We start from the raw sequence: 16,068 nt of genomic DNA on the forward strand, positions 1-16,068 counted from the left end.
CCCCCAACCCTTCCCAATATCAGAGTCTTTTCCAGTGAGTCAACTCGTCACATGAGGTGGCCAAAGTATTGCAGTTTCAGCTTTAGCATCAGTCCTTCCAATGAACACCCAGGATCGATCTCCCTTAGAATAGACTGGTTGGATCTCCTTGCTACTTCACCTAAAATTGGAATCACCCCTCCTGTCCCCTCCTTGCTTTGTAAATTCCATAGGACCCCTGATACTTGCCTGCCTTATTCACCACTGTATTCACAGGGCCTGTCCTCCACAGGTAAGCAGGCACTCTTGAGAGTGACAAAATGAAGGAATGTGAATGGTGGTGCTATTGTTCAATTCAGCTCTCTAAGGTATGCAAACAGGAACTACTCAAAGGCAGGAATTTTCTTCCTTGTCCTTTTCAGTGATTTAATAAACACTGTTATGTGCCTGCCCTTTGAACCCATGTGTCCAGTTTTGGAAAGTACCTGGCATCCATACCGCCATTTCCCCCGTCTTTCCCTCCCTTTGGCTCCCCTTCCCTCCTTTCTCATTTCCTCACTTCCTCCCTCTGTCCCCTTTCTCCTTCCCTCTCTCCTTTCTAATGCTCTTCCTCCCTCCCTCTAGCCCTCCCTCCCTGGGCCCTTCTCCTTCACCTCCCAGTCCCTCTATCCCCCCCTCTGAGCCTTCACCTCTGCACACAGAGAACCTCATAGGACACAGGCACAGCCTTGCTGCCTGAGCACCTCGGGGTCAGGAAAGGCACTCCACATGGGAGAGATGGTATTTTAGAATTAATGGAGCCAAGTGGAAAACCTGTGCCAAATATATAAGCTGGTTCATAGACTATGATAGTTCACTGGCAGTTTTCATTAGAAGTTCAAAGTGTGTGGGGACATGGATGTTCTCATGTCAAGGCAAAGTGGGGCTCAGAAACAATAGACTGTACATGTGTGATTACCAAGACACACAGCGAACCCAAACAGAGCCAAGCTCAGAGCCAAGCAAGACAATGGGCAGGTGCTCCAGCCATCTCCTCCAACCCCCTCCCACCTCCCGCTTTACAGGGAAGACGACACTAACCCCAGATGCACAGATGGGGTGAAAGCGCAAGAGAGATGGGTTTCCAGGAAGAAGAGAGCAGCATGAAGACTCACAGGCAAGGGCAGAATACAGCTTGGGCCACAGGTACCACTCAACTTCTGGACCTTCCACTGAGCCCCCTCATTCCTCCAAGGTGCACCTAAAGGCTGCTGGTCAAACCAGAACTTTTCCTCTGTGTTTGGTTCTTGAGAGAAGGAAGACCAGGCTTCAAGATGGAGAGATAAGCCATTCATGGGAGCCCAACCCTCTACCAGCAAGGTTTGCTGGGAAATGATCACAGAAGCTAGGTGGAGAGAGTTGGTAGGAGGTAGAAACCAAGGGCCTGCCCCACCCACTCAGCCTTAGGTGGCCTGCTCTTGTTGGGTCACTGATTGGCACACTCTTGCAGATACACCTATTGCATCAAAAGGATTTCTTCCCAGTTGTCTGCTGAGAGAAGGGAAACAAGCCTTAGCATTTGGTTTTGGCTAACAGCCCTGAAATCCCATCCTTTTCTCCCTTCACTCCAGTAGGCCATGTCAGTGGAGACCTGAAAAAGCAGGGGGAAGTGAGACCAGGAAGCCCAGTGGCATGAGAACACAATGGGTATATCCTTGCCCAAGACTCTGATTCCATCCATTCTCCCAGACGCTGACAGCTCGGCTCAGGCCCTGACCTTGTGCACGTGCCCTACCTCAAGCAGACTCTCAGGTGGGTGGTCCCTCACCTTCTCTCATGGCACAGCCTTTTAGGAAGAACTTGGCAGACTCTGTAAGTAACGCCTCCTCTAACCAGCCTGCCACCCCCGAAGAGGATGTGTTCACCTTCCCCTGACCTGTGGCCTGGTCCTCTTCTGTCTGGACCAACACACCTTCCTGGTCATATCTTTCCTGAGGCTGGCACTCCTGATGAGCTGGTACAAGGGCTGGGATGAGATGGGACTGATCCCCCATCTGTGACAAAAGGAGGGGCCCCTCTCTCTGCGGCCCATAATTTCATCTCACAAGGGTGAGATGATCCTGGGGTGGCCTCAGTAACAGTCTGTCTACCTTTTTCCTGGGTGCTGATACAGACAGAGGAGGACCTGTCTCAGAGTCATGCATGACATGTGGTGATCCAGTCAGTCTGCACAAGGGTCTGAGGCGGGTGAGTCTGGAGCTGTACAAAGTCAGGGTTTGTGTTCAGCGCCACGCCCTCCTCCTGACTCCATGTTCTTTCTCCTCTCCACCTCCCTGCTTGTCCTACCCATTCAAAGGTCTCCGTGCAGTTTTTGAAAGTGAAAGTCGCTCAGTTGCGTCAGACTCTGCGAGCCCATGGACTATACAGTCCATGAAATTCTTCAGGCCAGAATACTGGAGTGGGTAGCCTTTCCCTGCTTCAGGGGATCTTCCCAACCCAGAGATTGAACCCAGGTCTCCCACACTGCAGGCAGATTTTGAAGTTCTGTATTATGCTTGCAGAGGAGAGCGGGAAGGTAGGTGTAAGGCCCATATAGCCCAGCCACCATGTCTGTTTCACTCTGAACTCCACCAAGAGGAGGGCATAAAGGCATGGCTCCGTGATTGTCTACTTCTGTGTGGGATGCAGAAGGCGTGAGCTTTCCCATCAGGTGGTTTTCACACCCCAGGGCAAGGGTGGAGGAGGGACTGAGCAGGTACAGAAAGAGGAGGGCAAAGGGCAGGGGGTAAAGGATAGGACTGCAGGCAGGGCTCCCTTACACAGTGTCTCCCTGGCTCAGCATCTTGTTCCTTCTAACTCCTGAATCCTTCCTGACCTGATCTCATAACCTCCCAGCCTCCACAAGCCCTGCTCACAGTGAGCAAGTTGAATCCTCAGGGGACTATGAACAATTCATCTTCAACGCACAGTTTGAGGGGCCTCTTCCCTGAGCAGCAGATGGCAAGTAGGAAAGGATCCCCCCAGCACAGTCCCCTCAAGAACAGAGTTCCCCAGCACAGGTCCCCTAGCACAGGCTCCCCCCAGGCTAGTGCCCCCAGGATACTTTCTCAGCATAGATTCTTCTAGCACAGACCTCCCCCCAGAAGAAGCCCCTCTCCAGGACAGACTCCCAGCTCTGAGTAAACTGGAGAACAAGTCCAGGATGCTTGAAAAGGTTAAAAAAATCCCTTCAAGCAGACCTCACCCCCCCCAACAAAGGCCCAAGTGCCTAGGAAGCTGGCAGCCCTAGCCTTCACAGTCAGGCCCCAGCTCTGGGGAACATGGGTACCAAGACACACCTTACAAGCCTGGTCCCCACCTTTCTGAAGGGAAGTCCACCTCTCAGGCCTGGGGTTCTGTGTCAGCCCTGCCTCGGCACTGATTACTCTTGAGAGCTAATTTGCTTGCTTGTCTCGCTCGGATGTGTTCCTGTATGTGGTGTCTGTGTGCCCACCTGTTCTATCAATGCAGTACCAGGGCTTGAGTCAAATGTTGGTCACATTTCTTCCAGACTGTAGACCTGCAAGGATTTCCCCCAGGAAACACAGCTCAGTGCCTACTCGGAAGCCAGGCAGGGCTGGAATCATCCTCAGCTTAGACACATGCAAGCCAACACAATCAGGCCTCAGTCAAGTCCCTGACTCCTTCCTGTGAGCCTTGGCTTCCTCACGGGGAAACAAAAGTATTAAGGACCTGCCTCCAGGTGTGTGGGTGGCAAGTCAGTGAAAGAACCTCAAAGCTAGATTAGCAAAAGTGATGTTAAACCCACACCCTGGGCCCTGGCAACACGGAGGCACCCTGCCAAAGAGGATGAGGGTTCCTCAACAATCCAATAGTGAATATTATTTTTTTGTTGGTTTATAAGCAAGAATTGAATTTAATCGATTAATATATGTATGTGTTTTTTCAATTAATTTACTTATTTTGATTGGAGGATAATTGCTTTACAATATTGTGATGGTTTTTGCCATACATCAACATGAATTGGCCACAGGTATACTTATGTTCCCCCCATCCTGAACCCCACTCCCATTTCCCTCTGTACCCTATCCCTCTGGGTTGTCCCAGAGCACTGGCTTTGGGTGCCCTGCTTCATGCATCGAACTTGCACTGGTCATCTATTTTACATATGATAATGTACATATTTCAATGCAATTCTCTCAAATATCCCATCCTTACCTTCTCCCACTCAGTCAAAAATTCTGTTCTTTACATCTGTGTCTCCTTTCCTAAGATTCCTTAAAAAAAACTGGGACTAGAACTGCTATATGACCCAACAATTCCACTGCTGGGCATATACCCCGAAGCCAGAATTGAAAGGGGGCACATGTACCCCAATATTCATTACAGCACTATTTACAATAGTGGATATTTTAAAAACATAAACGAAACTCAGAATTTTGTTGAACTCTCTTCTGTTGCAGTTTGGCAATGTTATACTGATAATTTTGCTTGTCAGTGCTTGGGCCTCCAAGGGCTTCCCTGATAGCTCAGTTGGTAAAGAATCTGCTTGCAATGCAGGAGACCCTAGTTCGATTCCCGGGTTGAGAAGATCTGCTGGAGAAGGGATAGGCTACCCACTCCAGTATTCTGGCCTGGAGAATTCCACGGACTGTATAGTCCATGGGGTTGCAAAGAGTCAGACATGACTGAGCGACTTTCACTTCACTTCACTTCAGGCCTTCTAAGGCCTTCCTCAGGTCCAAGAAGTGATGTACGTGGACTGTGGGACCGGGAGGTTCTCAGTAGATGTCAGCCTGAAGTCCCATCAGCCCCGCCCCTGACTTCTCTTTCATCCTTTCCCTCTAGGTTCCAGCCCCTTCCCAGATCTCCTCCTGCCCTGTACCCTCCTCTCTTTCTCCAGAATGCTTTTCATCACTTGACATACCACATAGTTATTTTATTTTCCTCTCTCCTTTTCTGTGGCCTCTCTCCTCCTTTTTTCTAGCTTAGAAAAAAAAATTTAATTCTAGCACATAGGTACTTCATGATTTAAAATTTGCTTATATTTTTACTAGTGTATAATTTATATATAGCACAGTGCAGATATCTTAGTTGATGAAGTTATGTGTATTTATACAGTTGAGTGAAAACCATCCAGGTGATGATTTAATGCATCTCCTTCACCTCAGAAGGTTCTCCTGTGCTGCTTTCCAGTCAATACCCTCAAGAAGTAATCCCTACTGTTACTTTTATTCCCAGTGGTTAGTTCTGCATGTTTTTAAACATGTATGAAACTTTCACTTCACTTTCATAAATAGTGTTGTTGTTATTGCTCAGTCACTGTGTCATGTCCGACTCTTTGCAACCCCGTGGACTGTAGCCCACCAGGCTCCTCTGTCCGTGGGATTTCCCAGGCAAGAATACTGGAGTGGGTTGCCAGTTTCCTTTCTCCAGGAGCTCTTCCTGACACAGGGACTGAACACACCTCTTCTGCTTTGGCAGGAAGCCAAAAGCACTTTACCACTGAGCCACCAGGGAGGCCCACATGAAATAATATAGCATATTTCTTTTGCTCAATTTTATGTCTGTGACATCTACCCATATTGATTGTGAAGTGTTATCAGTCATTTGTTTTGTTTTCTTTAATTGCTTTTTTCTACTGAGTAGTATTGCATGAATATGTACTTTATATATATATATATATATATTTTATCAGTGTGAGTTTAGGGCCATTATGAATATTTCTGTGTCTCTGGTGGACATATGTACTCATTTATGGATATATATCAAGGAGTGAAATTTCCAGATCATAAGGTATACATATATGCAGCATTAGTAGTTAATGACAATCGGTTTTCCAAAGTATAGCAAGTTACACATCTACCAATGCCATATGAGAGTTCCAGTTGCTCCATATGCTTGCCAGCACGTTCTACTGTCAGGCTTTTAATTTCAGCTATCTCTAACGGCTCGTGGATATGAAGAAGACTCTCACTTGGGCTTTAATCCATATTTCCCTGATGACTAAAGATGGTGCCTGTTCATTTGTATATCCTCTTGTGAAAGTCCTATGTGTTTTTTCCTAAGGGACCCCAGACACTTTAGTAGGGTATTCAGTAAAGATGTGCTTAATGAATGGGTAAAAAATGAATCAACAAATGGATAAAATCCACCAGAATAAGAGGCTTGCCCTTACCACTGGCTTCCACTATGCCTGTCTCCAAAGATCTCCAACACTTTGCAGATTTGTCTCCTTTTGTTGGGCTTCCTGGGTTGCACTAGTGGTAAAGAACATGCCTGTCAAAGCAGGAAATGTAAGAGATGCAGGTTTGATCCCTGGGTCAGGAAGATCCCCTGGAGGAGGGCATGGCAACACACCAGCATTCTTGCCTGGAAAACCCCAAGGACAGAGGATCCTGGCGGGCTACAGTCCATAGGGACACAAAGATTCAGACACAACTGAAGTGGCTTAGCAGCAGCAACAGATCCTTTGGTTACATGCATGACAGTTGTGGTGGAACTGGGGTACTTTGGGAAGCGATTAGAAAGGTCTGAAACAGGATGCCAACTTCCCAGCGGAACAGCTTGGCAAGCACATTGCTAAACATTGCCAAGCTTGAGGCAACCGTTCATGGCTCTGGGTTTCAGAGAACAGAGAGGGAGGTATGCCAGGAACATGTACTGACACATTTACACATTTCCCTACCATTCACCAATCTCTACTTTCTACCCAGTCAAATCCTATCCCTTCTCTCCAGCCCAGACTGCACCTGACCTTCGTGTTCCTACCATAACCTAGGCAATCTTGAATCCTCACCACTCAGCAAAGGGCAGGACAGAAGAGGGTGACAGTTCCCAGAATGCGAGGACTATAAGAAGTATAGCAGGCTTGAGTCCCAGAAGTGGGGAGGTGTGCATGAAAAACAAAAATACACTAGGAACCCAGAAGAGGAGGAAGTACAAGTTTCACACCCAGAGTAAAACCCCAGTGGGGAAATCTAACCTGAAAATCCCAAAGTACAGGAGTAGACGGTGACAAGGGGGCCCTTGTGGGAGGATCCAAGTCTAAGGAGAGGTGGAAAGGAGAGCAAGAACACTGCCTGAATTCAGAGAAGTGATACATAAAGATTCTCTGGCCTCACTGCTGACCGCAATGGGCACACAAATCCATGACTCATTCCTGCATTTACCGATGGAGCACTCTTTGAGCACCACTACATACCCACCCTCCACTAGGCATCCTGGATAAACAAGCAAGTTTCTGATATCATGGAGTGCACATGCTAGCCGAGTAGATGCAGGCGTAACCATGCATAACCTGTAGTCATGTATGGATGTGAGAAGTGGACCATAAAGAAAGCTGAGCACCAAAAAATTGATTCTTTTGAACCATGGTGTTGGAGAAGACTCTTGAGAGTCTCTTGGACTGCAAGGAGATCAAACAGTCAATCCTAAAGGAAATCAACCCTGGATATTCACTGGAAGGGCTGATGCTGAAGCTCCAATACTTTGGCCACCTGATATGAAGAACTGACTCACTGGAAAAGACCCTGATTCTGGGAAAGATTGAAGGCTGGAGGAGAAGGGGACAACAGAGGATAAGGTGGTTGGATAGCATCACCGACTCTATGGACATGAGTTTGAGCAAGTTCTGGGAGTTGGTGATGGACAGGGAAGCCTGGCATGCTGCAGTTCATGAGGTCAAAGAGTCGGACACGACTGAGTGACTGAACTCACTGACTAATGCAAAATTAGAGTGTTAGTAGAAATAAAAACGAAGTATCCCAGAAACTGAGTAGGAGGTGGGAAGGGAGGTTAAGTCAAGGGGCTGCCATAACTTGACTTGTGTTTAGGACTATAATTCTGGTGGTAGCCAAGGTAGAGAAGTGGGGAGAGCCTGGGGAAGTGACCATTGTGAGGGATGTGGAGAGAGCATCTTGGCCAGGTCGGGGCGGGGGGAGACTTAGCTAAGAAGTTGTGGGGGCCAGTGAGAGGGCCTGGAGAGGCAGAGCTGAGGGGTTGAAAACCCGGGAGGTGAAGATTCAGTGGGAAGTAGGACTCAAATCTACTTCAGGGTTTCTAGCCAAGGAAACTGAAAGATCAAGGGTTCACTCAGTCCAGGTTGAGGGAGGCAAGGAGAAACAGGTTTGATGGCAGGTGGAGAAGAGAGCCCTGGATTCTTCCTGATTATCCCCCCATTCATCCTCTCCTCTCCAGCAACTTCCCCAGGCTCTAGTGAAAGTGAAAGTCGCTCAGTCATGTCCAACTCTTTGTGACCCCATGGACTGTAGCCTGCCAGACTCTGTTCATGGAATTTCTCCAGGCCAGAATACTGGAGTGGGTAGCCATTCCCTTTTACACGGGATCTTCCCAACCCAGCGATGGAACCCAGGTCTCCTGCATTGCAGGCAGATTCTTTACCATCTGAGCCACCAGGGAATCCTGGTGCAACTGAAAGAGTGGGAGCTGGGAAGTTCAAAGACAGGAGAAAATACACCTCCTAACCCTGACCACATCTCTCAGACCGACCTGAGCCCCATCAGGACTGGCCTGTTGGAGTGAGCTCTCTTCTGGGAACCCAAGAACCATACTCAGAGTCTGTGAGCACCCACACCTATCCTGCCAGACCAGGCCTCTAGACTGGGCCTCCCCCACTGCCCTAAGCCTCCCCTCTGGCCTACTTTCCAAACCAATAATAGAAATACATCCTCTGACATATATTTTGGAGGGGACAATGAGGAAAATTTTTTTGAAGATGTAGGATGATCTATATCTCACTTACATATTTACTCACTCATACAGTAAACAGTCACAATGAGGCTGTAGCTGTGCCAGGTGTGGAGCATGACTACAGTGGATAAGGCAGATCTGGTTTCTGGCTCTTAGGGCAGGCATCTGGGCTCCTCAGTGATGTCTCCACCCCAGAGACAAGATGCAGCAGATCTTTAAGGCAGTGGTTGATTAGTTCAGGAGAGTAAATAGTGGATTGAGGGCTATGGGGCTGTGTCAATTTACCTTGGCAAATAATGAATACCTCTTGGCACCAGGGCCAGCACAGACTCCCTGGTCTGGTTTCTTCTGGGTGAAATAAGAGGGCTCAGCTGCATAATTTCTGCAGCTCCTTTAGCTCAAAGATGTATTTTTCTGTTCTCCTCTTTTGGTGAGAAGCCCTCTATCCTAATGGACTGACTTTGCAGGGCCAGGCAGCTGATGGGAAAGGGTGAGTAACTCCATGCAAATTTCCTCCAGTCAAAGCATTTATGTTTCCTAGAAGGCCCAGCTGTGCATCTTCTGGTTTTTTAATGGCTGAGCAAGATGTTCTAATTGCTTACCATTTTAAGGACTGTTTTCCAGCAATATGGCATTCTGGTTAAAATATAAATCTCACAAGGGGATAAGGAGGCAAAGAGACAAAACTTATCACTTCAGGATGTGTCAGATTCCACTTCTCACATCAAGGAAGGGAGAAGGGATAAGCCCCACTCTTGTTCTTGAAGAAAAGGTAGATGGCTGAGGGTGGAGGAAGGCTGAATTCTTAAATGCATGTGTTTAAAAGAAATTATAAAGTAAAATAAATTATAAGTAAAAGAAATTGTAAAATCAGACACATGGGTTCTCAGAAGGAGGCTGGAGAAGCACAGGAGGCCCTCAGGAGAGCAAGAGAGACAGGGCAAATAGAGTCAACCTTTAGACAGGTAGACCAAAACACAGAGAGTCTAGGCTGGGCACTGCCCCAAGCATGAAATCTGCAAGGAAATGCAGAGGGTGGAGAGAGCCTTTGTAGGAAGCCTTTGCCCCAAACACTTGTCCTTGCGTCCTTTCTTTCCTCTGCTACCAAATTTGCTCATTTATTTGTCTACCCATTTTTTAACCACTTGTCCATCTGTCCATCTATCCCTCCATCTACCTCTGCATGCCACAAGCATGTCGAGTGCCCAGTATAAGCCAGGCTGTGTACAAAAGTGCTTAATTTCTGGTCCAAAATGGAGATTGAGCAACTGCCTCCTATCTTGCTCTGTGCCAGAACACAGGGAATCGCAGAAAACTGTCAAAGGTGATGAGTGGAACAGGGTGGGAGAGTGAGGTGGTGGGGGCACATATCGTTTGTCCTTCTATGCTTTCTTTCTCTGTAATGCCACTACACCATCACAGTCACAAATGAAAGAAAAAGGTGGCCCAAATGACACATAAATCCTGAGGTTGGAATCAAAGGTACAGTCACACATTGCTTGTGTGGATTCTTATTTAAAAAACAGAATACACATTTTTAAAGGTATATGGTGGTAAGTCTGACATGAGGGTCGGACTCCTCCATACTGTAGGGAAAGATACAGAAGGAAACTTGGTAACAAAGCGTATTGTTCTACGCAGGCCGCCACAACAAAATACTGCAGACTGGGGTGGCAGAAGCAACAGAAATTTCTGGAGGCTGGAAGTCCAAGTTCAAGGTGTTGACAGAATTGGTTCCCTTGAGACCTCTCTCCCTGGCTTGTACATCAGTGCCTTCTCAATATGTCTTCACGTGGTCTTTGCTCTGTGCACACATCCCTGGTGTCTCTTTGTGTCTCAAAATTTCCTCTTCTTATAAGGACAATGGTCAGATTGCATAGGGCCTATCCTAATAGCCTCATTTTAACTTAATCACCTCATTAAAGGCCCTGTCTCCAAATAGAGTCATGTTCTGAGGTACTACGGGTTAAGATGACAACACAGGACTTGGCGGGGAGAAACAATTCAGCCCATAACACAAATAATAGTTTCAACAAGGACAACAATAAGAAAATGACAGTCACAAAACACACATCTTCCATAGGCTCCTAGAGGAAACATATGAGCCAGAACGAATGGAACCCTGTCCAAGGCAAATGTGATAACGCAGGCTTACAATCGGGCAAAGTTTAACTTCAGTGAACTATCTCTAGGAAAGGACCTCACGATGACTCTCAAGGGCTTGAGAAGCTGGTACCCTACCATGCACATCTCAGGAAATATTGAGATTGTTAAATGATGCCTTTATACTCTCTATCCTCTCCCTGTCCTTCCACAGCCAGTGAGTTGGGTCTTCTCACCACAACCAACATTCTATCAATCCTAAGGGGGAAACGGGGCATCCAATGTGGTGGACAGGTCCAACTCATCTGTCCCCCCTATTGGATTGAGGGCTTGACCTCATGGATGACAGTACAGCTGGCCAAGGGCAGGCACCCTGAGCAAGGCTCCTTGAGTGGGGGCAATGTGGGGGCAGTGCTGAACATCTGGGGTGCTGGGGGCAGTTTGGCAGTCCTGGTGACTAAGACACCCTCCAGTAGGGAAAGAAGGGTATGGGAGCGCCAGGATGTTGCGTCACAGGTCTAGAAATATAAACACTCCGCAAAGCAACACCAGTGTTAACACCAGTAAGATGTCTTGGTCCTCAGCAGTTTGCTTGCCATCTCCATAGCTATGTGCCTGGTGTGGCTGGCCCTCACTCTCCTGTCTGTGCTCGGCCTGGGGACTCAGGCCTTCAACAGCCAACTTGTCAAGTGCTTTTAGGACCCCCAGTATGAAGAGATGGTGTGGCTGGCCCAAGATGGGCTGGGGTAGAGGCAGAAAGGAAACAGATAGTGGTGATCAGGGTAGGCATGACAGGGCTCACCGCTGCCAAGACCCTGAAGGATGCTGGCCACCAGGTATATGTGGGATAAGATCTAGAAGGGTCCTGCATGGGGAACTTGGGAGAGAGGGAGATGGACAGCCTCAGAGAGCTGGGGCAGGGGACTGGGTCTAGGGCTTAAGATGGGGGTAGAAGGGCTAGGAGAACTGGATGGTCTGACTCTATAACAGAGGGAGACCTGGGGAAGAGGAAGGAGGACTGTGAGAGCCTGCTAGGAGGGGATGTGTCCATCCTCACTGAGGTCAAGAAAGGGCTGTCTTTCTAGGTGACTGTCCTGGAGGCCTTAGGGTGTGTGGGTGGCAGAATAGAGACCCACAGAGTGCCTTGAGCACAGTGGTATATCGGTCTGGGTGCCATGAGGTTACACTGCAGCCACAGGTATGGTTGGGAAAAGTGTGGGTGAGTAAGGAGGATGGGGGGCCTGGGCAGTAATCTCATCTGTACCCTCAGGATTCTAGTTTGTGGAAGTGATGAGTAGCCATGGAGCGGTTAATGCCACTGGAAAAATTTCTTACTTATAGTTCCAGAGAGGAGGAAACACAACACAGCACACAAAGCCCTGGGGATGCATTGGGATGGTCAGGAAGCGGAAGACAGGAGCAAACAGAAGGAACAGACCACAGCCTTTATTGGAGTTTCTGAGGGGCAGTCAAGGAAGGACAGAGTAAACAGCTTAGACTTGGCTGGTTTGAATAATCACAATGGGCTTTGGGCTGTAGGCATGGTCTCTGGTTGCCTGGTACCTGGCCCTGGGTGAGTTCAGTTCAGTTCAGTTCAGTTCAGTCGCTCAGTCGTGTCCGACTCTCCACGACCCCATGAATCACAGCACGCCAGGACAGGGGAAATATTGACCTGGTGTGTGGGTAGGAGTATGGCCTTAGATCAGCCATGCGGCACAGTGAAAGGTGAGTTCTAGGCAAGCTGACATGCAGGAGAGACATAAACACTTTGATGAAGGTTTGGCCCTATGATTAATGAAAATCAAATAGATGGAATCTAAGAACACACAGAACACCCAATTTGAACTAGCAGTCAACATCAAGGCCAAGACAAATAGTAATGAGTGAGAGTCCTTTCCTGGAAGTCAGTAGGGCTGAATCTGACCTCAGCTCACAGCCTCAATGTTTCAATCTATATATTGGGCATAATGGCACTGCCCTGTCTGCTTAGAAGCCCATGTGGAGGACCCTGAAAGATAACTGGGATGGGAGAGCACCTTGAGAAGTCAAAAGTGGCCTGGTAGGTTTGCTAACAATGGGAATAAAGAGTATCCATCGAGGAGGATGCAGTGTCTGGTAGGAGCCCTGGCACCAGGATTTGGCACCAGTTAACTTCATAACAAAATGGCAAACCACTCCAGTACTCTTGCCTGGAAAATCTCATGGATGGAGGAGCCTGGTAGGCTATAGTCCATGGGGTTGCAGAGAGTTGGACATGACTGAGCAACTTCACTTTCTTTTCACTTTCACTAACTTCACAAAGGGTCACCCTAAAAGGGGGTCCTGCTCCATGGAGAATGCAGGGTGATGGAAAATGCTTCCTACAGACTTGGGAAAGATGAACATGGCCTCCAGGGATGATAAGACCAGAGGACCTCGCCACTGCGCTCTTCATGCCACCTCCTGGGTCTTGAGACCAGAGATCTCAGACAAAGTGAGAGAGATCTTGGTCAAAATAGAGGACAAGCCTGGTGTGATGGACAAACCACAAGAATGGTGCCTCTGTTCCCTCATGGCCCTGCTGCCATGAGTGTAGTACCAAGGAGGCCTGCAGTTCAGCCTTTGAATAGAGGCCAGTAGCTGCCAATAAATCTATGGGGAGCAAAGACAGAGCCCCTGGAACAGGGACAGCTGGCAGGTCTCCTAAGCTACTTCTTAGGTGTATATGAGGCTCATACAAGTGAAGGGCTGCAGAGTGGGTATACATGAGAAGTAGCACAGACAGTTAGCTGTTTTCCTATTATTAGGGCCAAGAAGAACATTTTGAGATTGTCAGAGCCCGGTATGCCAGGTAGACACACGGCAGCCCACAGGGGCCTGGCTGAATGGCCTGGCCACACGACTCTGTCCAATTCTGTTTCTCTTTGTCCCTGGATGCAAAGCAAGGGTTCTCATGTTGGCTTCCAGACAATCTGATTCCCCTGCCTTCTATCCCTGGACGTAGTCGGCTGGTTGCAGCAATACCTGGTCACAGTGGGGAACCTGAACCGTGGGGCCCTGCAGATGGTGGAGGACCTGATGAATATGTATGGTGGCTATTACCACGCCTTCTTAGAGATCTTGTGTAACTTCATCTTCTTCTTCCAGGACTCCCGATGGGAAACATGCTGGTGAAATGGGGAAATCGGCATGGGTGAGCCAATTACTAACCAGGACATTTTGGGACTGGTAGAAAAATTGGGTGGAAAATCCCAAAAGAAATGGGGAAGTGGGAAAGCAGGTGTTTCCAAACTCCAATGAACTCAGAATCACTAGGGGCCTTGTTAAACACATAAGGTTGAGCCCTATGCTGAGTCTCTGATTCAGCACATCTGGGCTAGGCCCTGAGAACATGCCTTTCTGACATGTTCCAAGGGCTGCTGCTGCTTTCTGTCTTTTTGTTTAGGAGCTCCACTTTGAGAACCTCTAGCTAAGAGGCAGTCACATCAGGAAGGTACAGATCTGCTTTGCTTTAAGCCTCACCTACTTTCTGGTTATGGACATGAGGGTCCTTACAAGGTGCCTCGCTGTCTTTCAGCCAAGGAAGATGAATCAGGGGTACTAACTCCAGACTCCAACTATCAAACCCCTGATCACTGTCAGGATAGTCTGAAGCTGCAGAAATAAAAGAAACCGAGATTCACTCTCCCTCAGAGTTCTGTGACCTGATTCTTACCAAAAAAAAGTGCTTACAGATATTCAGGAGAGGACATCGGAGCAGGTCCATTAGAGGGCTTAGCCTCTGTGCAGTCCAAATGGCCCATCCTCTGCCTAGTCTTGTCCATCATCATTCCTCCTCCCCGTCTCTCCCTTGCCGGCTCACTCTCAGATTCGATGAAATCACTGGGGGCTTTGACCAGCTCTCCCATGCCCTGCATGCTGCTCTTTTGCCCGGAACAGTCCGGCTCCACTCACCACCAGAGGAGGTGGAGTCATACGGAAATCATGTGCATATCACCTACCAAATGCCTGACACGTCTGACTGCTGATTACATGATTGTGGCTACCACAGCCAAGGCTGCCCAGCTCCTCCGTTTCCAGCCACCTCTATCCCTTGGCAAGGAGAATGCACGGCGATCCATCCACTACAGCGGTGTCACCAAAGTGTTCCTGGCCTGCGTGCAGAGTTTCTGGGAGCATGAAGGCATCTTTGGGGGTGAGTCCAGCCCTGATCGACCTTCCTGCTTTATCCACTACCCCAGTCATACCTTCCCCAATGGCACAGGAGTCATCCTCACCTCCATTACCATGGACGACAACTCCTCTTTCTTTGCTGCCCTGGACCATGCCCAGGCAGCCGATGTTGTCTTGGATGACCTGGCCACAGTCTATGACCTCTCCAAGGAGGAGCTGCGGGCCCTGTGCCCCTATTCCATGATCAAGCACTGGAGCTAGGACCCCTGCTCCATGGGTGGTTTTGCCCTCTTTACCTCCTACCAATATGTGGACTGTGCCCAGGAACTTGGATGGGTCCACTTTTCTGGTGAGCACACAAACCTGCCACATGGCTGGATTGACACAAGATAGCATAGAACATACAAGAGGCTGTGGGCCTGGCTTTGACAAAGGGCCCCAGAAATCCAAAAGAACTCCACTCCAAAATGGAGCTATAGCTACACCTGAAACAATATTATAAATCAGCTATACTTCACTTTAAAAAATGGAGCTATAGCTACACCTGAAATGATAATGTAAGTCAACTGTACTTCAACTGAAAAAAAAATGGAGCTATAGCCAACTTCTTGACATCAGAAATTAGAGTAATTCTGGTCATGATGGCCACCCAGAAATAGTATCAACATCCACTCTCTCATTTTATCTCCACATTTTTCCAAAGGTGTCAACCAAGAGGTGCCATATAAGGCCAAGGAACAGAATCCCTCTAATAGTTGGCCATCCATGATCTTGGATTTATTAATAATGTCTCAACAACAGCAACATATAATATAGTAGTGATTAAAATAGTAAAGCATTCTTTAAATTTAAGACTATCACTAAGTATTTTATCTACATTCTGACTGGCATCTGAATAACTATAGAATTGAATGCTGAGAGTCAGAGAGGCCTTTGATTTCCAAGGGCCTCATCTGGGGTCCTTGCCTCTTCTGTTATCCCTTTAATCTGAGTCTACTCCTACCTACCCTTCCCATGTTTACTCCTCCATCTCCCATGACTGTTAATTTTAAGGGAAGCTGAGAATTTGGATGGAGATAACTTTGTGACCAGCAACATGCTCAATGCTTTTGCATATTATTAAAGCAACCCCCAATGCACACG

General features: G+C 48.0%; 1 pseudogene; it reads left to right on the forward strand.

Annotated features, from left to right (window-relative positions):
- The first annotated feature begins 11,382 nt into the window (after positions 1-11,382).
- Positions 11,383-15,404, forward strand: LOC148777089 (L-amino-acid oxidase-like; annotated as a pseudogene).
- Positions 15,405-16,068: the final 664 nt, after the last annotated feature.

The sequence above is a fragment of the Moschus berezovskii genome, chromosome 8 (genome assembly GCF_049115385.1).
Source record: "Moschus berezovskii isolate FMDL1 chromosome 8, NW_MosBer_1.0, whole genome shotgun sequence".
NCBI lineage: Eukaryota > Metazoa > Chordata > Mammalia > Artiodactyla > Moschidae > Moschus > Moschus berezovskii.